Genomic DNA, 22,915 nt, shown 5'->3' with positions numbered 1-22,915 from the left:
CAGTGGAAGATGGCTCAAGTCCTTGGACCCCTGCACCTGTGTGGGAGACCCGGAAGAAACTCCTGGCTCCTGGCTTCGGATCAGCGCAACTCCGGCCATTGCAGCCATCTGGGGAGTGAACCAGGAGATGGAAGACCTCTCTCTCTGTCTCTACCTCTCTCTGTAACCCTGTCTTTGAAATAAATAAAATAAATCTTAAAAAAAAAAGAAACAAAACATCCCAGATGGTTCAAACAAAGTGTCTTTAATGAAAAGACTACTGTACTCTATCAGAGTGCAGCCAAGTTTAAGAAAACAAATACAGTATGGTGAGGAGATCAAGGACTGGCTACAGGGGGAGAACCATTTTCCCTCCGGGGCTGAACAGATAAAAGAAATAAAGTCAGCCGAAGCCAGTAGAGGTGGGAGCTGGGCAAAGAGGCCAGCCTGCAGAGATGCGGCTGGGAGTGATGTGGCTACATGGGGCAGCATCGTCAGCACGGGCAGAGACGGTCAGATCTACACGCTGCGGCGTGGAGAGAGCTGCGGAGCCGCAGTCAGCAAAGGTCAGCCTCTGTGGCGTGGAGCAGGCAGAGCAGGCTGCAGAAGAGGTGGAGGCGGAGAGCACTGGGCAGGACTGGGCAGGACTGGGCAGGACTGGGCAGGACGGGCAGGACGGGCAGGATGGGCAGAAGGGCCAGCCTCGGTTCTCTCATAAGCAGGAAACAAGATGCAAACTGAACCATGACATTCAGTATAAAAGATGCTGGTAACTCAGCAGCGATCTGGGAAAAACTGAGTCTAACTTGGCCAAATGGAGTCCCCGACACTGTCAATTTTCTTCATGAAATCTCTCCAGATACAGTCTGAATCTGAGAAAGGAATGCTCTTCGGTTCAGAGACTCCCATTTTGCATTGCCACATCAGGACTGAATAGTTACACCCGTCACTAAGGCAATGAGTGGGATTCATTTTCAGACATCATTGCTATCAGAGTCAGATGACAGGCTTGCCCTGTTTAATGAGCATTTTGGGTTCTTTGTTTCTCAACTGCTGCGTTAATGCTGCATTAGCTTTTCAGCACTATGATGAAACACCTGAGGCAGACTAGCTGTGCAAAGGAAGTAGGTTTGTTTGGGTGCACGGTGTTGGGAGGTCATGGTCCCAGCTCGGGTGGGCCCCACTGGCTTGGGCTCTTCTTTCTGGCAGAGTCCTGGGGTGGTGCAGCGCCTCGTCTGGCAAGAGACAGGGAGCACACGTGGCTGCCCAGGTCTCCTGTGGTGAATCCCAGTGGCTTCACCCTAACATGTCTAAAAGCCAAAGCTGGGTTAAGTTCCCTCCATCTTGGGGAGGGACTTAATCCCCATCTCCGGGGACTATGCTGCTGCCTGCATCTGGGGACCTTTGGGGCTAAAAAGTAAAATAACGGAACAAACACGTACCTCCTGTGTGGAGGAATTGTTATGGCTAATATCAGCAGTCCTCTTTAAACTTAAACTTTGTTATATACATTATCTTTTTTTTTTTTTTGCTTTAGTTTCACACCTATTTGTGACCAGTGTAGCCTGCTGTCCCACTTAATAGATAAAGCAACTGGAAAGGTAAGCCATTTGCCCTTGATCAGATAGTCAGTTATAGGCCGGCGCTGCGGCTCACTAGGCTAATCCTCCGCCTAGCGGCGCCGGCACACCGGGTTCTAGTCCCGGTCAGGGCGCCGGATTCTGTCCCGGTTGCCCCTCTTCCAGGCCAGCTCTCTGCTGTGGCCCGGGAGTGCAGTGGAGGATGGCCCAAGTGCTTGGGCCCTACACCCCATGGGAGACCAGGAGAAGTACCTGGCTCCTGCCTTCGGATCAGCGCGGTGTGCCGGCCGCGGCGGCCATTGGAGGGTGAACCAACGGCAAAAGGAAGACCTTTCTCTCTCTCTCTCTCACTGTCCACTCTGCCTGTCAAAAAATAAAAAATAAAAATAGTCAGTTACGTCACAGCCATAACGAAACACAGAAGTCTGCATTCAAATCGTTACTCACAACTAGAAATGCTGGATTCAGCTCCAATTAACTGGCAAAAGAGCATAAGGGTTAAGGGCAAAGGTCTGGAATTGAGCAGAAATAATCCGGGCAGATATTAGCCAAATAATAAATCCCTGTCGAGTCTGCACTTCCTCCCCTGTGGAGAAGCGAGGAAGGCAGAATACCTACCTCCTTAGGGTTTTAATCGGTTGACTGAGAAAATATAACCGAAATGCTTAGCATGATGCTTGGCACATAGTCTGTGCCTAATAAACAAAAACTATTATATGGTGCTATAAAAATATTTTTGATTTTCAGGGCCAGAGTTGTGGTGCAGCAGATAAAGTGGCCGCCTGCAAAGCCAGCATCGCATGTGGGCACTGATTTGAGCCCCATCCGGTTCACTTCTGATCCAGCTTCCTGCTAATGTGCCTGGGAAAGCAGCGGTAGATGGCTCAAGTCCTCGGTGGGCCCCTGCATCCATGTGGGAGATGTGGGTGGAGTTGCTGGCTCCTGGTTGTGGCGCGGCCCAGCCCCAGCCGTTGCAGCCATCTGGAAAGTGAACCAGTGGATGGAAGATAGGTCTCTGTTTTTCCCTTTCTCTGTAATTCTGCCTTTGAAGTAAACAAATAAATCTTTTTAAAAAATTGTTACCTTCTTTTAAAGATCAACTGCAATTTAATAAAAAATTATGGAGAAATAAAAAGGATTTTGAGAGATGCTGTTGAGGAAACTCCAAACCAAGAAAAGAACCTTTAAGTAAATCAGCAGATATGAAGTAGAGAGTGACTGGGGTGAGAAGAAATGCAAGGGCCTCACAACGTAAATGAACTGGTTGTTCTCTTTTCTTCATCTTTAGTAAGGAAATATTACCAGAACTTTCCTTTATAAATTAAATACTTTTTAAAACAATAGACTATTTTCAAACATGTATTATGAGAAAGCTATGCATGGATTTCTTTTTTTTTTTTTTTAAGATTTATTTATTTATTTGAATGCAGAGTTACACAGAGGCCGAGGCAGAGAGAGAGAGGGAGACATGTCTTCCATCTACTGGTTCACTCCCCAGATGGCCGCAACAGCCAGTGCTGTGCCGATCCAAAGCCAGGAGCCAGGAGCTTCCTCCAGGTCTCCCATGCAGGTGCAGGGGGCCCAAGACATCCTTTACTGCTTTCCCAGGCCATAGCAGAGAGCTGGATCAGAAGTGGAGCATCCAGGACTCAAACCGGCGCTCATATGGGATGCCGGCACTGCAGGCAGCAGCTCTACCTGCTACGCCACAGCGCCAGCCCCAACAAGCAACTACTTTTTAGAGCAGCTTTAGGTTTACAGAAAAAAAAAATAATAAATTACCTTTCGAATCACAAAGATTAATGTTATTGATCTATCTAGATTTTTTTCTAAGATTTGTTTTATTTGAAAGACAGAGTGACAGAGGGGGAGAGGGGAAGGGAGAGATCTCCCATCCACTGGCTCACTCCCAAAATGACCACAGTGGCTGGGGGCTGGACCGGGCCAGAGCTGGGCCTCTGGAACTCCATCTGGGCCTGGAACATGGATACCAGGGGCCCGAGTAGTCGGGCCATCTGCCGCTTTCCCAGACCATCGGCAGGGAGCTGGATCGGAAACGCAGCAACTGAGGCTCAAACTGGCGCTCTGATATGGGACGCAGTGTCACAAGTAGCCCTCAGCCTGCTGTGCCACACCTCGCGGCCACCTCTACCCAGACTATTAAGGAACAGCACGGGGAAAATCGTACAGTCGCTAGCAAGGTTGTGTATCCTGTTATGGCAGACTTTCCCGGGACTGATGGATGACCTATCTGAATTCTATCTAAAAGAAGAATTGCAGGCACAGCTGTGGAAATTTACAGATCGTAGCACACACTCTACTGGACAAACGAGTTGAATTTGCAATTAAAGGACAGGACCACTGAAAAATGTAAAAACCACCGACTGGGGAAAGGCAGCACGGCTTCTAAGGGAAATTCACGAGAACCTGTTGACAAATGAGGACTGCTGGGCCTAGAGGAAAGCCAGCAGATACAATTTGTAAATATAAGACTCGCCCCAAATCTCTGTATGCAAAGACGCTTCCTTCTCTTAAATAAGAAATTTGAAGGATTGGGTCATCGTTGGATTGGCAGCACTTTTTTAAAAGATGTGACCAGGAAGCCGTCTAAAAACGAAGGAAGTGTGTTCATCACGAGCAGCATTTCAGGGTGCCTCTGCGCTGGGACAAACACATTTAAAATGTGTGTAAGTCACCAGGAAGACAAAGACGAGGTCGGCAGATGACCCTGAGTTCTCACGGCCCTGGGAGGAGGGAGGAGGCAGGAAGCCGAGAGGCCGAAAGATGGCAGCTCTCCTGCCTTGTGCTTCCTGCCTAGGAGTGTTGCTGGGCTTCTAAAAGCAGAGGGTGCCAGAGGGACGCTGCTGGCCGGGGGTGGAGGCTCAGCGCTCGCTCTCTGGTAGGAACCGGGCAAAGGCCGGAGCCGGCCTCCTTTCTCTGCAGTCTGGAACGGGCCTCTGTCCTGCCAGAGAGGTCTTCCTCCAGCAGTGGGCTGGCGGAGGAACCCTGAAGACGAGGCAGGTTAGTGCCCCACGTGCCTGCGAGGGCCAGCGGTGCCCCCTCCACAGGCTCCGAGGGCGAGGCCGGCCTTTGCAAGGAGAGGCGTCTTTCGTCTCCCCCCCCCAACACACACACACACAGGCAGAGTGGACAGTGAGAGAGAGAGACAGAGAGAAAGGTCTTCCTTTGCCGTTGGTTCACCCTCCAATGGCCGCCGCAGCCGCCGCACCGCGCTGATCCGATGGCAGGAGCCAGGTGCTTCTCCTGGTCTCCCATGGGGTGCAGGGCCCAAGCACTTGGGCCATCTTCCACTGCCTTCCCGGGCCACAGCAGAGAGCTGGCCTGGAAGAGGGGCAACCGGGACAGAATCCAGCGCCCCGACCGGGACTAGAACCCGGTGTGCCGGCGCCGCAGGGCGGAGGATTAGCCTAGTGAGCCGCGACGCCAGCAGGAGAGGCATCTTAACGGAGCGGGAGCTTATCCCAGCACGAGGTGGTCAGCCCCGGCCGCTGGCCATCGGCAGCCGGTTTGCAGATGAGGCCGACGTCCAGTAGTTCAGACTCAGACTGCCGACGTGGCGCTGAGCGTCTGTGTGCCTTCCCCTCTGCTGCCCAACGCCTGAGTGGGCACAGTATGCTTCCGGCACGAAAGCCCACAGCCTTTGGATGTTTTAAAGGAAAATGAGGCATTTTAGACAGACAATTGCGTTCAGATTCTCTAATTCTTAAACAGTCTAATGTTTGTTTTCCATTTATATAGTTCTTTCTAAGCAGCTGAATGAAGGCAATATAGCCAAGAATAAAATCAGTATAGCCGAAGGGCTAAAAAGAATGCAATTAAATTTCATGTCAGTAAAGAAACAGAGACTGACACTTGTCTCTCTTACATTTACATTTACTAAGCATTTGCTTAGGGTCTAACACGTCGTTTAATTACTACAGCAAGCCCTTTAGGTACTGTGATCATTCATGTTTTAGATTCTGGGCAACAAATGCACAGAGATATTAAATAGTTGATTCAGGAGGACTCAGACTCAAAATCTGATTCCAAAATCCTTGTTTTCAAATCCCTATAAAACTTACGAACATGGCCGGTGCCGCGGCTCACTAGGCTAATCCTCCGCCTTGCGGCGCTGGCACACCGGGTTCTAGTCCCGGTCGGGGTGCTGGATTCTGTCCTGGTTGCCCCTCTTCCAGGCCAGCTCTCTGCTGTGGAGTGCAGTGGAGGATGGCCCAGGTGCTTGGGCCCTGCACCCCATGGGAGACCAGGAGAAGCACCTGGCTCCTGGCTTTGGATCAGCGCAGTGCGCCGACCGCGGCGGCCATTGGAGGGTGAACCAACGGCAAAGGAAGACCTTTCTCTCTGTCTCTCTCTCTCACTGTCCACTCTGACGGTCAAAAAAAAAAAAAAAAAAAAAAAAACACTTACAAACACAGATATGCTCAAATTCATGTTTTTATTTGATTGTGATTACTCTTGACATCACAAGGGGCAGTTGCATGAAAATGCTCCCCCATCTTTACTCTCTGCTGTGAAGATATGTCCATTTTATCCGCCCCGCGTCTTTCCCTGTTCGCACAAAGTTCACGATGATGGGTTACAGAAACTGTCAGTCAACAGGGAGCCTTGCTCAGTGCCCGGCCTGCTCTCGGGCTGGTCCTGAAGCTGTCTCGGAAATCTGCTTCCCGGCGCCCACCCTCCGCACGTCCAAGTGGGTTGTAAATCTTGTTAAAACCAATAGAAATATAACTTCAGATGTTTCAAAAGCGATCTTTCATGTCACTGGAGTCCCAGCCCCTTTCTGTTTCTACTCTCTTCTTTGTGCAGTACAGAAAGAGTTCTGATAAAAATAACTTTACCTTGAAAGAGAACATTTTTCTGACTATAAAAAGTGGTTCTTAGTTACTAGAAAGAATTTAGAATATGTAAAAGATATAAAGAAATATAAACCCAAAATTCCATTATCCAGAGATAAAATATAATGAGCATTTTAAGATATTTCCTTTAAATATATATGAGATGAAAAAGTTAATCATTGGGTGTGATCAAAGAACGATAAGTAATTTTAAATTATATGTATGTATATGTGTGTGACATATATTTAAGATATCCGCCTATGTTTTCAAATGCTTTCTCTGAACTTTTCCCATTTGTATACATAACTGTGTTATACATGGTGAGGTGTTATGAGGATGCACAATGTTTAGTTAATTTATCTAGCTGAGAACTGAAAATATAAATTATTAAGACATATAAGAGTATAACAGAAATTTTGATATTTTTGTATGTTTCCTCCTGATTTTTTTTATTTACAATAATATGGAGCCACTGTATATAAGTCAAATATAAAAGTCTTAAAAATAGTTAACATGTGTCGAGTGCTGTGTGCATGCCAGGCACTATTCTAAGGGTTTTGTTTGTAGTAACTCACGTATCCTCTTGACAACTCTGTGAGGTAGGGACTGTTACTCTCCATTTTACAAAGAAGAAAACTGGGGCATGCAGGGCCAAGTGATTTGCTCGAGTCTTGGTTCACCAGGAAAACAACAATGGGAAACCAGCGTGCTTCTTATTTGTTCATGGGGTAGTGTGGTTTTTGCTTATTCAAGCTAGTGAGCATTGCCATCTGCCAGTTCATTGCCCGAATGTCTGCAGTGACGAGGGCTGGGTCGAGGCCAGAGCCAGGAACCGGGAACCCAATCCAGGTCTCGCACGTAGGTGGCAGGGACCCAGCCACCCGAGTCATCATCTCTACCTCCCAGTGCCTGTGTTGGCAGGAAGCAGGAGTCAAAAATCAGAGGTGGGAATGGAACTCATGACATGGGCATCTTAGTCAAGAAGCTGAACACCTACCCTGAGTTGTTTTAATGAGAAGATAAAAATGATAAACCAAGAGCTAGCTTGCTTGCTTGCTTGCTTTCTTTCTTTCTTTTTTTTTTTTTTTTTTTTTTTTTTGGACAGGCAGAGTGGACAGTGAGAGAGAGAGACAGAGAGAAAGGTCTTCCTTTGCCGTTTGTTCACCCCCCAGTGGCCACTGTGGCCGGCGCCCTGCGGCTGGCACACCGCGCTGATCCAAAGCCAGGAGCCAGGTGCTTCTCCTGGTCTCCCATGGGATGCAGGGCCCAAGCACCTGGGCCATCCTCCACTGCACTCCCTGGCCACAGCAGAGAGCTGGCCTGGAAGAGGAACAACCAGGACAGAATCCGGTTCCCTGACACCTCGGCGCCAGCCTTTTTTTTTTTTTTTTTTTTTTTAAGATTTATTGTAAGAGCCGGCGCGGTGGCACAGCGGGTTAACACCCTGGCCTGAAGCACCAGCATCCCATATGGGTACCGGTTCAAGTCCCGGCTGCTCCACTTCCCATACAGCTCTCTGCTATGGCCTGGGATAGCAGTAGAAGATGTCCCAAGTCCTTGGGCCACTGCAGCAGCGTCGGAGACCCGGAAGAAGCTCCTGGCTCCTGGCTTCGAATCGGCGCAGCTTTGGCTGTTGCGGCCAACTGGGGACTGAACCATTGGATGGAAGACCTCTCTCTCTCTGCCTTTCCTCTCTGTAACTCTTTCAAGTAAAATAAATAAATCTTAGAAAAAAAAAAAGATTTATTATAGCTATTTTTTTTTTGACAGGCAGAGTGGACAGTGAGAGAGAGAGACAGAGAGAAAGGTCTTCCTTTGCCGTTGGTTCACCCTCCAATGGCCGCCGCGGCCGGCACGCTGCGGCCGGCGCACTGCGCTGATCCGATGGCAGGAGCCAGGTGCTTCTCCTGGTCTCCCATGGGGTGCAGGGCCCAAGCACCTGGGCCATCCTCCACTGCACTCCCTGGCCACAGCAGAGAGCTGGCCTGGAAGAGGGGCAACCGGGACAGAATGCGGCGTCGGGACCGGGACTAGAAAACCCGGTGTGCCGGCTCCGCGGCTCATCCTCCGCCTTGTGGCGCCTGCTATTGTAGCTATTTGAAAGGCAGGGTTACAGAGAGAGAGGGAAAGACAGAGAGAAGCAGAAAGAGAGAGAGAGAGAAATCTTCCATCTGCTGGTTCATTCCCCAAATTGCTGCAACAGCCAGGGCTGGGTCAGGCTGAGCCAGGAGCCTGGAACTCCATCTGGGTCTCCCATGTGTGGCGGGGCCCAAGGACTTGGACGTCAGCTGCTTTCATAGGCGCATTAGCTGGGAGCTGAATCAGAAACAAAGTAGCCAGGACTGTAGCCAGAGCTCATACGGGATGCTGGCATTGCAGGCGGCCATTTAACCCACTGTGCCACACTGCTGGCCCTACCTTGGAGCTTTGTGGACATACTGTGTCTTCATTCCAGGAAAGGAATTGATAGTTCTGCACGATGTCCTTACAGAGGAAAAAAGTAAAGGGAGTGAACGCACGGCTAAGAGAGTCTAGAAGCTGGCGGAGGCCTGGGATGAACTGGCAGGCTCACAGATCCGTATCAACGACAGGAAGCTACTGAATGACAGAGCTGAGATCCAAACGCAGGCAGGATGTCCCCAGAGCCCACACTTATCTGCCACCCTAATTGTCCCTATGGAGTATGAAGAGGAAAGGCAACAAGAAGAAAAGCCTATTGAGCCGCAGCTAATCCTCCGCCTTGCGGCGCCGGCACACCGGGTTTTCTAGTCCCGGTCCGGGCGCCACATTCTCTCCCGGTTGCCCCTCTTCCAGGCCAGCTCTCTGCTGTGGCCAGGGAGTGCAGTGGAGGATGGCCCAAGTGCTTGGGCCCTGCACCCCAGGGGAGACCAGGAGAAGCACCTGGCTCCTGGCTTTGGATCAGTGCGGTGCGCCTGCCGCGGCGGCCATTGGAGGGTGAACCAACAGCAAAGGAAGACCTTTCTCTCTGTCTCTCTCTCTCTCTCACTGTCCACTCTGCCTGTCAAAAAAAAGAAAAAAAAAAAAAAAAAAGAATTCCAAAAGGACTTCTCGTTTCTTTACTGGCCAAACAGATGAACCGTGCCTGAGCAATCATGTGTACAAACTAGGAAAATCCCAGAGGATGAGTGTGGGGGATTAAGTTGTTGGATTTGGTTTAGCCATTTTTACTAGAGGTGAGAATTGGCAAGGAGGAGAGAGGCAGTGATGGACACCGTGGACCAGAGGAGCTCCGCAGGGACACCGCGGGAGATGCTGGCGGGGAGGACCATGGATGTCAGCCCCCGTCTCCAGCTGTCGTAAAATCTTTGAAAAAAAAAAATGACTTTCAGAGTTTTCAGTTCAACCTCTTGTGTGCTGCAGACATCCTTGCTGCACCATCCCAACCGCGGGCCACATGAGGATTTTCTGCTTCAGAGGATCCAGGGAGGAGGGCTAAGCCAGCCATCCTCCAACACTGGCAGAGACGCGGCTGTTTAAGACGTTCTTTCTCACATTCAGCGGAAGCCTGCCTTTTAATCATTTTTACTATCGATTCTTTACTATCTCCCGGAACACACATTCACGTAGCTGCTATCTATGCCTCCAACAGCCCTGCTATGAGGCCAGCCATCATCTCTCCCTGTGGTTTTGTCTTCCGCAAATTAAACATCTGCTTTCTTTTGTCCACCCCGCATGGCTGTGGTTTGGTCTCCCCATCTTAACTACCCTGCCATCTCACCAGCATCTCTCTTAAAACAGAACGTCCCTGTCTGGCTTCATCAGTGGAGAGCACAGTGGAATTACTTCCAAAAATGTACCCTATTTTTATTTTTTCTCTTTTAGTAGTGTGTTTTGTAACCTCAACGTGTCTTCTTGCAAAAAGAATATGAGGGAGGCAGGAAAATTAAATGTTTATTAATGTCTTATCTCCCTACAATTTAATTTAAATATTAGAAATTATTATTCCTAATAATACTCTTAAGTAGTTTTTTTAAAAAAAGATTTATTTATTTGAAAGTCATAGTCACAGAGAGAGAGAGAGAATCTTCCATCTGCTGGTTCACTTCCCAAGTGGTACAATAGCCAGGGCTGGGCCAGGCCAAAGCCAGGAGCCAGGAGCTGGGTTAGAAATGGAACAACTGGGGGGCCAGCGCTATGGCACACAAGGTTAATCCTCCGCTTGCAGCGCCGGAATCCCATATGGGTGCTGGTTCTGTCCCGGTTGCCCCTCTTCCAGGCCAGCTCTCTGCTGTGGCCAGGGAGTGCAGTGGAGGATGGCCCAAGTGCTTGGGCCCTGCACCCTATGGGAGACCAGGAAGAGGCACCTGGCTCCTGGCTTCGGATCAGTACAGCTCCGGCCGTTGCGGCCACTGGGGAGTGAACCAACGGAAGGAAGACCTTTCTCTCTGTCTCTCTTACTGTCAGTAACTCTGCCTGTTAAATAAATAAATAGAATCTTAAAAAAAAAAAAAAAGAAAGAAATGGAACAACTGGAACTCAAATCAGCGCCCATATAGGATGCCAGTGTTGCAGGCTGCGCTTTAACCTGCTATGCCAACGCCAGCCCCTTGGTTTGGTTTTGCACTATTAAAATAAAATATACTCATGGGAAAGATTCAAGTGATACAAATGATATTAGGGAAAAGCAAGAAAAAAAAATCCCCCTTTTCTAACTGTCAAATCTTTTTTTAAAAGATTTATTAATTTATTTGAAAGTCAGAGTTACACAGAGAGGGGAGAGGCAGAGAGAGAGAGAGGTCTTCCGTCCGATGGCTCATTCCCCAACTGGCTGCAACGGCCAGAGCCATGCCAATTCGAAGCCAGGAGCCTGGAACCTCCTCCAGGTCTCCCATGCAGGTTCAGGGGCCCAAGGACTTGGGCCATCTTCCACTGTTTCCCAGGCCACAGCAGAGAGCTGGATTGGAAGAGGAGCAGCCAGGTCCCGAACCTGCGCCCATATAGGATGCCACGCTTCACGCTTCAAGCTAGGGCGTCAACCTGCTGTGTCAGTGCTGGCCCCTGACTGTCCAATCTTTAACCTGGCTCTGAAAGGCACCCATGGTGGAATTCAGGGCATTTCAGTATCAGGTGTGTTTCCGCATAAGCACCCTGCATCTGCCTCACTCCTTCTAACAGCTGTGTTGTAGTTCACTGTATCATTGTCTTCTGACAGACACACAGGTTGTGCTCCTCCCCTTTCGCAAAGTAATACAGGCACATCTTTACCTTTCTATGAAACAGTTGAGAAGACCTACCTGTAGGATCAAGTCTTTGAAGTAGGCTTTTCTATGTACGTCTCCAAGGGTACACCCACGTGGACTTCCGCCGTGGTCCTGCTGGGTTCCCTTACGCCAGACTTTAACGTATCCTGGTCTCCGAGCTGACAGACGGGGGGGAATTGGGCCCGAAGTCTTCTGTTAGCGCCTCCAGATCCAGTGCACCCTCCTCACCCTGCTTGCTGCCCGCGAGCAGTGTGCGTGGACGCCCTGCCGGCTCCTCTTCAGAGGAGAGCCACCAGCAGGAGCGGGGCAGGCCTGGGGGCAGGGAAGAGCATGAAACGAGGTCCTTATCCCCCCGGCAGCCAGGGGCTGGCCGGAGCCGTAAGCAGCTCCTTTAGGCAGCCCTCTCCAGGCAGCCCTCTCGGCCTCTGGCTTCCTCGCCCCTGCCTCACCACTGCGGGAGAGCAGAGAGCGGAGAGCCGGTGTCTTTGTCAAATACCTAACTGGCACGTCCTGTCCTACCGGTTTCCCAACAGCTCTTGTTCCCTGGGCCCCTCACGATCCTGGGGGCTCTGCTTCCTTCTCTACTGAGTCCCCGTGCCCTGGTTGCTGCCGATTCTACGGTGTGCTCGAGCTATCCATTCGTTCAGTAACTACTTGCCAAGCACCCACTGTGTGCGAGACACTCTTGTTTTTGTAGATGGGGAAGGGAGCAAGAGACACAGTGTTCTTCAGGGGGCAGAATATTACAGGCACACTGGTGGACACGTGAGGTAGGAAGTCAGATATGAGCTTGTGTGTGTGACAGGCCTAAAGAGAAGACGTCTGTATCCAGCATATGCATCTGCATCTCAAAGTCATCCTGACAATGTTCCAGGGGCAGCCCGGTATCCGCATCCTGCCCCGCCCCCTCCTACCTGATAACCTGCCAGGTGGAGGTCCCCGCCCCTCCTGCCTGACAAATCTGCCACAATCTCCCAGGTGCAGCCCAGTATCTGCATTTCAAACACCCTGCTCCGGACCCCCATTCTCCAGGGGGTCTTGCTCACCGTTCCTCTTAACTGAGGAAGGTGCCAGCGAGGCTTCCTCCTGTCTGATACCTTCAAGGGAAAACTCAGATAGGAGCTTCTTAATATTTACAGCCATAAAATCCTTTGTTTCAGGAGGAGATGTGTGAAGACAGAGACCCATCTCCTTAACCCCCCCTCCCCCCAACCGGGCTGGGCGCTCAGCCCTCTGCCTCTCTGCTGAGCCGCCCGCCTGGTCTGGCCAGGTGTACTCTCTCCACTCAACCATGGAACCTTGCTCATTCCTCCCCCTCCCCCCCAGTCCGAGCCACTGCACTCTCTCAGGTCCTGTCTGGAGAGGTGCCCATCCGTCCTTACGGATGTCCCTGCCCTAATAAACTTTGCTACTTTACCTCCCACTGCTCTCTGTCTCACGCCTGAATTCTTTCTTGCTCGAAGACAAGAACCTTGCCATTCACCGGTAACAGACACACAGCAAGATTTCACATGTGTTAAGACAACTAGGCAGACATGACCTTTTGTGTGTAAAAGGGGCTGAAAAAAAAATGAGAATCTTTAAAGAAAACAAAAAGAGTTCGGCATCGTGGCATAGTGGGTAGAGCTGCCTGCTGTGCCAGCATCCATGTAGGCTCCAGCTGCTCTGCTTCCAATCCAGCTCCCTGCTAATGTGTCTTGGGAAGCAGCAGAGGATGGCCCCACACCCACGTGGAGATTGGGAAGAAGCTCCTGGCTCCTGGCTTTGGATCGACCCAGCTCCAGCCACTGGGGCCATTTGGCGAGTGAACCAATGGATGGAAGACCTTTCTCTCTGTCTCTATTCATCTCTGTGTAACTCTACCTTTCAAATAAATTTTTTAAAAATATTAATAAAAAAAAACAGGAAAGAAATCCTGAAAGCAGACCTGCAGCTGCACCTGGGCTATTAGGTCTGGTACAGTGTGCTGATAACACCCTGGGAGGAATTTCAGAAACTCTACATCCAGAAACCCCCTTCCCACCATTTCCCAGAAGAGGGAAGAGGGGAGAAGAAATGGAAGACTCATGCTCGTGTCCATAAAAACTCCAGTGTGCGCTCAGCCCTTGCTGAGATGCCCCTGGGACCATGCGGTGTACTCTCTTCATTGCACGTTGCTACCTCGCTTCCCACTGCTCTGGTCTCACGCCTGCATTCTTTTTGTGCACAGAGCCCCCCGGCAGCCGATGTGCGGTGACACACGGCGATGAACAGATCTAGAAGAAGACGAAGCCAATTCAGTGGCGACTTGGTGCCAACCGCTGCACAGAGGGTTCATAAAGGGTGTTCAGGAGCTCCCTCTCCGGAGACGTAGTTTGAGCACAAAATGGACAGATGAGGAGGAACACACTACATGAAGCTCTTGCAGGCAACCGAAACAAAAGCAGCCAGGGCCGTGTGCTCGCAACAAGTGCATTAGCTGTGAAGAGCCGCGGGAACGTTGGAGTGGCTCAGACTGTGTGGCAGACGTGCACTTGCAGAGAGCCGAGAGCCGTCCACCCTCCTCCCTTGCTGAGCGTGCTCCCAGTGTGAGACACAAGGGATGAGCCACCCTTTGTCTAAGCCAGTGGTGAACTTCTGTTCCAAGCTGTGAGTAATTGATTTAGGGATGAGCATGGAGTCCAGCTCTGGTCAATGGGCAGGCATTCCCTGGGGCCTGTTGAGTTTTTCTCCCAGGAGAGAGAGGCGGCTCTCCCAGGTGAGAGAAATTCCCCAGACTCCTTCCCCCGCTTCCTGCTTTGGATGCTCTTTGATCCTGACACCTGGACACTGATGATCTAACGCCCATGAGACAATAAGCCAGGTTTAAAAGAACACATGAATAAGAGGTTTACTGCCCGAGGTGGAAGAATAATACAAGGTGAAAAATAAACACTGGGGACCACCTAGCTCCAGGCTTCCTGTTAAATAAGCAGTTTAAAAAATATCTTGGGGCCAGCACTGTGGTACAGTAGGCTGTCTCCACCTGTGGTGCCTGCATCCTATATGGGCGCCGGTTCCAGTCCTGGCTGCTCCATTTCCGATCCAGCTCTCAGCTATGGCCTGGGAAGGCAGTGGAAGATGGCCCAAACACTTGGGCCCCTGCACCCACGTGGGAGACCTGGAGAAAGCTCCTATCTAACGGCTTTGGATCGGCCAGCACCGTGACTCACTAGGCTAATCCTCCACCTGCAGTGCCGGTACCCTGGATTCTAGTCCCGGTTGAGGCGCTGGATTCTGTCCCAGTTGCCCCTCTTCCAGGCCAGCTCTCTGCTGTGGCCCGGGAAGGCAGTGGAGGATGGCCCAAGTGCTTGGGCCCTGCACCTGCATGGGAGACCAGGAGAAGCGCCTGGCTCCTGGCTTCGGATGGGCGCAACGCGCTGGCCGTAGCAACCATTTTGGGGGTGAACCAACGGAAGGAAGACCTGTCTGTCTGTCTCTCTCTCACTGTCTTAACTCTGCCTGTCAAAAAAAAAAATAGTAATGGCTTTGGATCAGCGCAGCTCTGGCTATTACTTACGGCCATTTGGGCAGTGAACTAGAAAATGGAAGTCCCTCCCTCCCTCTCTCTCTCTCTCTCTCTCTCTCTCTCTGTAACTGTGCCTCTCAAATAAATAAATAAATCTTAAAAAAAAAAAAAAAGACAAGCACGTAGCCTAAGTCGTCATTAACTGGGGCTTCTGAACCCAGGCACGGTCCAAGAGAGGGGAACGGTAACCAGAGTAAGACAGCTGAGTAGGAACTGGTCATGTGATTCTAAGGTATGGAATGTGGATTTTACTTTAAATGTAAGAAGTTTTAGTTGTTTTATGACTTAATCAATGTAGGTAAATTATATTTTTCTCAAATATATGAGGGGATTTCAAAAAGTTCATGGAAAAATGGGATTATACAAAAGCGTGAGTGTATTATGGGGCAGATTGTTTTGCTGCAAATAATTTTGTTCACAAAGCATGGAAAGTGCATACATAAAACACTATACACGGATTTCAAAATTGTTTTGGCACAAAAATAGACTCACACTTTTAACTCCATTCTTCCAGGAACTGCATGAATAGCCCCATATTTGTCCTAAGCAGCCTCATCCCCTCCTCCTCCTTTCTCTCTCTGCAGGGCTCGTCTCCCCATGTGAATCCTACGGAGCCTGTTTTCTAGAGAACCCGACTGATACAGACACACTTACATGTGGCAAAATACGATAAAAACACAACTCATCACAAAGTGGTAGTAGATACTGACTAAATATTGTGCTGGCTGTTTTCAAGGGCATAAGGGATACACAAACAGCTGACAGTGCTACTTCTGGGTGTGTGTGTGCAGGAGTGTCCGGAAGGGACAAAGGACAGTCCACTCTAACCACCGTGGGCGGGTGCCAGCCAATCTGCTGAGGTCTGGGCGGAGCACAAAGGCAGAGAACAGTGCCTGCTCTGTGGTGCTGTCCCCTTCCTGGAGCCGGGGCAGCAGCCTTCTGCTGGCCTTGGGTGCCTGAATTCCAGGTGCTCCGTCTTTGGCCTCATGCGGATCTCAGGCCCCTTGGACTCAGGAGAGCCACAGCAGAGGCTCCCCTGCTTCTCTGTCTCCCCTTTATCTCTTTCTCTCCCTCTTACTCTCTCTCCCCCTGCTACCTCCACCTCCACCTCTACCATCTCTATCTCCCTCTCTCTCTCTCTCTACCTCTACCTCCACCTCCACCATCTCCCTCTCTCTCTCTCTCTCTCCCCCTGCTACCTCTACCTCTACCATCTATCTCCCTCTCTCTCTACCTCTACCTCTACCTCCACCTCCACCATCTCCCTCTCTCTCTCTCTCTCTCTCCCCCTGCTACCTCTACCTCTACCATCTATCTCCCTCTCTCTCTACCTCCACCTCCACCATCTCTCTATCCCCCCACCTCTACCTCCACCTCTACCATCTAATTCCTTCTCTCTCTCTCTACCTCTACCTCCACCTCCACCTCTACCATCTCTCTCTTTCTCTCCCTCTCTCTCTCTACCTCTACCTCCACCTCTACTCTCTCTCTCTCTCTCTCCATCTCTCAGCCCATATCTCCCTGTTTATGTCCTATTCATTCCATTTCTCTGGAGAAGCCAACTACAGATATGTTTGCCATTTCCACTTTAATGTTCAAGGAAATTACTTTTCAGAACCAGACTAAAAGAGATAAGCCCCAATAACTCAGGAAGGTTCCTGCTGAAAGCCCCAAACGTCGAGAATTCTCCGTGTTTGACCCCTTAGGCTGAGGGAACCTCTCACTCGGTTCCAGGTGTAGCCAGGCCAGAGGCTCACGGACTCCGCTCTGCAGTGGCCGTGGCCACGTCCCTTAGAGAAGGCAACTTCCTTTGAACGGCATGGCTGTCCTAAATGCCTTGGGTATTGTTTGGCTCCTCCCCGGCACCAAAGAATCACAAAGAAGGTAGCTCATTTAAAACATTTTCCTCTTGGTTGTTCCGTTCCCCCACTCAGGGAAAAGATTGCTGGCTACCATGGCAACCGGCTCCCACAGCATTCCGTTGAGGAAGCTCCCGGGTGGGGTGCACGCCTGCTCCTCACTCGGCTGTGCTTCTCTGCGGATCGGCGTGTTTTTCCAGCCTGTTCTCGGAGACTGCTGCTTACAGCGATCATCAGCCAGCTAAGCAACCACAGAAACAGCCTGCAGGAAGCTGTGCATCCAAGGCACCGTGTCCCAGCTCTTGCCGGTATTCAGACGTTGACACGGACAGCCGCTCAATGGCTTCCGCTAGGGCTGCTGTAGGGCCCTCAACCGCCCTAACTGCTAACTTTCTGGTGTCTTCTTTCTCAAGTCTAGCACTGCACCTCTGTCCCTCTGACTGTGCTCAGAAAACAATGAATTCACAGCAAAAATCAGAGCCCCAGGTAGTTCTGCATTCTCCATGGCTCTATGTCAGTTTTCCTGAGGCTAATTCTCTGATTCCCTCCCTTCACCACTCTCCCAACACCCCGATAAAAAGGTGTGGGCTCGCAACTGTCCTCAGGGCAAATGCTACACAGCATTTCCACCTTTGAGATTCTGTTTGTGTTCTGGTTATTGATAATAATAAATGACAATTTTAAATGGGCTAAATGCAACTTAATGGTGCCTAGTACATGCCTTTAAAAAAAAAAAAAGATTTATTTATTTTAAAGAGTTACAGAGAGGAGGGGGAGACAGGGTCTTCCATCCGCTGGTTCCCTCCCCAGATGGCGGCGATGGCCTGGCCCAGCCCCAGGAGCAAGGAGCGTCTCCTGGGCCTCTCTCATAGGTTGCAGGAACCCACACAGTTAGGCCATCTTTGGCTGCTTTCCCCAGGCCATTAGCAGGGAGCTGTAGAGGAAGTGGAGCAGCCCAGTATCAAACTGGCGCCCATTTGGGATGCCAGCATTGCAGGCCAGTAGCTTAACCTATTAAGCCCCAGTGCCAGCACACACATACCCACACCCACACCCACAACCCCCCCAACACACACACCCTTGCCAGACCTGCTATGTTGTGGAGGAAGTGGGTGGGATGATTTTGGAAAATCAACTGGATTGTTTCCCTTTTTTTTTTTTTTTTTTTTTTTTTTTTTGTGACAAGCAGAGTTAGAGAGTGAGAGAGAGAGAGACAGAGAGAAAGGTCTTCCTTTTTCTGTTGGTTTACCCCCCAAATGGCCACCACGGCTGGCGTGCTGAGCTGATCCGAAGCCAGGAGCCAGGTGCTTCTCCTGGTCTCCCATGGGGTGCAGGGCCCAAGCACTTGGGCCATCCTCCACTGCACTCCCGGGCCACAGGAGAGAACTGGCCTGGAAGAGGAGCAACCGGGACAGAATCCGGCATCCCAACCGGGACTAGAACCTGGTGTGCCGGCGCCGCAGGTGGAGGATTAGCCTAGTGAGCCTTGGCACCGGCCATGGATTGTTTCCTTACAACTCTTTCATTTTTAAAATCATTACTTTTGTTAAAGAACATAATTTTTATCCTTATTCACTTAAAATTATTCATTATTTGAAAGACAGACATAGAGAGAAGAGAGAGAGAGAAGAGAGAAATTGAGAGAAAGAGAGAGAGAGAGAGAGGGAAACTTGTTCCATTTGTTGGCTCATTCCCCAAACACCCACAACAGCCAGGAGCAGGAACTGCATTTGGGTCTCTTGCGTGGGTGGCAGGAACCGAAGTACTTGAGCCACCATTTGCGGCCTCCTGGGGTGTGCAGTAGCAGGAAGCTGGATTTGGACGTGGAGTCTGCACCGGAACCCAAGCACTCTGATACGGATGCGAAGATCCTGTGCCCAATGCCTTCCCTCCTACCATTCCTCTCTCCTGGTTTCTTAATGTTTTTTTCTAACAATGAGTATTCCATAAACTGGGAATCTTGAGATTTCTGCATATGGAGAGAGATCCTCTTGCTTATTATTTCTCCCCATAACTTTATTTGAAATGGTAGTGGTATTTTGGTAGTTAAAAAGAAAGAACTTGAAAGGGAATTGCTGTTATCTAATGTTAGGTTATTAAAAAAATAAAAGCTGGCTGTAATTCTTTTTCCTGCATGGATTTTCCATCTCATAGAATTATTTTCATTGAAAAAGACACATGTCATGACCAGCTAGGAACACCCCATTGAGGAGTGCCATCGCCTGTTAAGGGCATGGAAGTAAGTGAAACAGATGCCTTCGCCCACAGATTCTAAAATCAGAGGGTATTCATAAACCACCCCACAGATTTTCAGAGGAAACAGGAACTGTTAAAAACTTGACACACCACTAAGTACTTTCTTCTTCCGGTAAAAGAAAATGCTACTTTCTAGGAAGCTCACTAATTTGAAAAACATACAAGGTGGGGCAGTGCAGTGGTTAAGACAGCGCTCGGGACACGGGCATCTGACACGGTCGTTGGAGGGCCTGGATTCGTCTGGCTCCGCTGACAATGCCAGCTTTCTACCAACACCCACCCTCAGAGGAAGCAGGTAAAGACCTCATGGAGGAGAACTTCTTGGCTCCTGGTTCAGCCTGGCCCAGCTCCCCATCCACTGTGGGCATTTGTGGGATGAACTCATGGATGGAAAGCCTCTGTTTTCTCTTTCAGGTAAATAATTAATTAATTAATTAAAGTAATTCTTAAACTAATGCAAGGAAATCAGTTGGGAACCCTTAGACTGAGTTACATCAGTAATTACTTCTACGTGCAAAGCCACAGAACGCGTCTGACTCCTCCCAGAGCTGAGTGGGAGGGGTGGGCTTTGAGACAGTGCGCCTGTATTCCATACTGGAGGACCTGGGTTCCAGTCCCAGCTAGTCTGCTTTTAGTTCCAGATTCCTGCTCCTGAGCACCGCGGGCGGCATCTCCTTTCTACCTGGATGGGAGAGCTGGATTGAGTTCAGCCAGGCCCAGCCCATGAAAGATGTCTTTCACCGTCCCTCTGCTTTTTAAATTAAAACAAACACAATTATTAGAATTGTCTCAAAGAGAGAGAAAAGGCATTGAATTTATTTTCTCTGAGAAAGTATTCCATATTACATAAAATATCCCAAAATCTTACTTCTCCCTTTGGGTTCATAGACATTTTGTAATATACACACATATGCACAAACTAGAAAGGAAAATTGACCAATTATAGGTAGCATTTTCTAGATTAACAGGTTGAAGTTAACCACATAAACTCTGGACAGTTCTAGATTTCTGTAGAACATTGCTCTGAATTTTAGGTTGACAAAAGAACAGCTGAGAAGGGCTCACGTGGTCAAGAGTGAAACCTTTAATGGGGGGGGGGGGTCGTCACTTTCCAGGTAGGGACGAGGCTGACAAGCTGTTCTGACGGCTTGGGTCAAGGTCAAGATCGGGGAAGACGTAATGAAAGGACAGAGAGAAGCCTCTGCATCTCTCAAAGTGGGAGCTTGCATTCACGAGGAGGGAAAGAGGGGTCATCCAGCTCAGATAGCAAACTGTAGAGAAATTCTTGTAGACAACACTTTGTATTTTAATTTGCAGGGTCCGGGGGTTGACAGTATTTCAAGCATGGCAGTGTAGGGGCTGGTGCTGTGGTATAGCTGCTAAAGCTGCCGTCTGTGGCACCAGCATCCCCTGTGGGCCCCAGTCGAGGTCCTGGCTGCTGCACCTCCGCCCCAGCTCCCTTTTGATGGGCGTGGGAAAGCAGCAGAGGATGGCTCAAGTGCTTGGCCTCTGCACCCACGTGGGAGACCCAGACCAAGCTCTGGGTTCCTGGATTCAGACTGGCCAGCTCCAGTGCAGCCATTTGGGGAGTGAATCAGCAGATGGAAGGTCTTTCCTGCAACGCTGCCTTTCAAATAAATAAATCTGAAGAAATTCCGCTTGAATGGAATCCAGATTAATACAAGTTTTTATTAATTTGATAATATATAGTAGACAAGTTGGCAAGTAGGGATTTGCTTTTTTTTCTTTTTTAAATTTTATTTGTTTACTTTAAAGTCAGAGTTACAGAGAGGCAGAGACAGAGAAAGGTCTTCCATCGACTGGTTCACTCACCAGATGGCCACAATGGCCAGGAGCTTCTTCTGGGTCTCCCACGCGGGTGCAGGGGCCCAAGGACTTGGACCATCTTCTACTGCTTTCCCAGGCCACAGCAGAGAGCTGGATCGGAAGTGGAGCAGCCGGGAATCGAACTGGCACGCATATGGGATGCTGGCACTGCAGGTGGCCGCTTTACCTGCTACACCACAGCACTGACTCACAGCACTGACTCCGGGATTTGCTTTTCATTAACCTTTTGTTGCAACCTTAAAAAACTCTCACTGCCAGTAATATTTCAAACTTTAAGATCATGATTTTATAATGTGGAGATCGAATGTTTGCCAAGAGAACAACAGGAGGCCTTCTTAATGAGCGACAGGCAGTTAACTGGAATCAGCGTGGATCACAGGGCACGCGGGCAAGTGCTACATTGCTGTAAGGGGGAGCCGGGCTGCGGATTCCAGCAAGTCCCTATCTGGGACATCAGGCAGGGCTCCAAGGGCCGAATGGGTGGGCTTGAGCAAGTCCCTATCCAGGGAGGGCGGCAGGGTTGGGGCAGACAGGAGCTTGGCAGGGTGCAGGTGGCTCTGCTGGTCAGTTCCAAAGGCCGGCTCCTCGTGGGGCCGGGACCTGGGGTGTGACCTATGGGGGATCACCAGGAACCGCCATCAGTAGCAAACTGGCTCTTAGATCACTGCTGTCCTTTAATCTTGAGGAAGAAAATGTAAATGTAAGAAGCCACAAGCCCAATATCCCTTAATTAGGAACTGTGTGAGTAATTTCACATTAAAACGTGACTTAAAAAAACCACACAGCCTGCGTTGTGTCACCACGGGTTCAGCGGCTGGCACCATATATGGGCACTGGTTTGGGCTGCTTCACCTCCAGTCCAGGTCCCTGCAGCCACATGGAAGACCCGGATGAAATTCCTGGCTTCCACATGGCCCTGCCGTGGTCCTTGTGGCCTTTTGGGGAGTGACCCAGAGGATGTAGGATCTCCGTCTCTCTGTCTCCACGTGGTATACATTCTATAAAAGTTGACTTTTTGTATTTGAGCTGCACTGGTAGTGATTTCTAACTGTCCCAACAAATCACTTCACAAGTTGCTAATCCTAAATCCAGAACTTCCCAGGTCACCTAGGATTCCAGTAATTCTAATGTCGAGAGGTGTTTCGGCATTGTGGACTGGAATACATGCTCACTGATTTTATAGATTAACTCTGGAACACTCATGGCCTTCGGCTAAACACAGTTAATTCCATTTTGGACCATGATCATCGATCTAAACAAAATCAAACCTAAGCTCATTATTTGAAACTACCTCCCAAATCAACTCTGCTACAACAAGTGGGACTCCGTGGTGCTCAGGACTGAACAGCCCTCATAAAATCCCCTTATAGACACAGACGCACGTGGCCATCACCTACACTCAGCCCGACCAGGCAGGACAGGAGAAACAACTCCGTACCTACGGGATCTCGGTTCACCCGACCCTGTTCGCGCTAACGAACAGGTGCCTAGCGGGGCTGCCACTGCTCCAGCCCACAGCCTGGCCCGCGTCCCCTCGCCACACCGGGGCGTGGGGACCAGTGCCACCGGCCGTGTGGACGAGGACGATCACCGGGCGGACGGGTCTCACCCACGGTCCCGCCGCAGACCAGGGCGACTCCGCCGGCGCGCGGCCTGCGTCCCCGGTCAGGGCGGTGACCGCTGCCGTCCAGCGCCCCGACGGCCGCTCAGGGCTCCGCGCTCGGCCCTCTCGGGGTAAGCAGGGGCGAGCCCCAGAGTCGCCCGGGTC

General features: G+C 50.2%; 1 long non-coding RNA gene across 1 annotated transcript; it reads left to right on the top strand.

The window, feature by feature from the left end:
* The first annotated feature begins 440 nt into the window (after window positions 1-440).
* LOC127492865 (uncharacterized) lies at window positions 441-2,595 on the top strand. The gene is made up of 3 exons (XR_007922698.2): window positions 441-545; window positions 1,517-1,580; window positions 2,307-2,595. It is a non-coding gene; the product is annotated as an uncharacterized lncRNA (long non-coding RNA).
* The last annotated feature ends 20,320 nt before the right edge of the window (window positions 2,596-22,915 follow it).

The sequence above is a fragment of the Oryctolagus cuniculus genome, chromosome 14, assembly GCF_964237555.1.
Source record: "Oryctolagus cuniculus chromosome 14, mOryCun1.1, whole genome shotgun sequence".
NCBI classification, from domain to species: domain Eukaryota; kingdom Metazoa; phylum Chordata; class Mammalia; order Lagomorpha; family Leporidae; genus Oryctolagus; species Oryctolagus cuniculus.
Note: the sequence above shows the minus strand (reverse complement) of the source record. Positions and strands in the feature narration are given on the sequence as shown.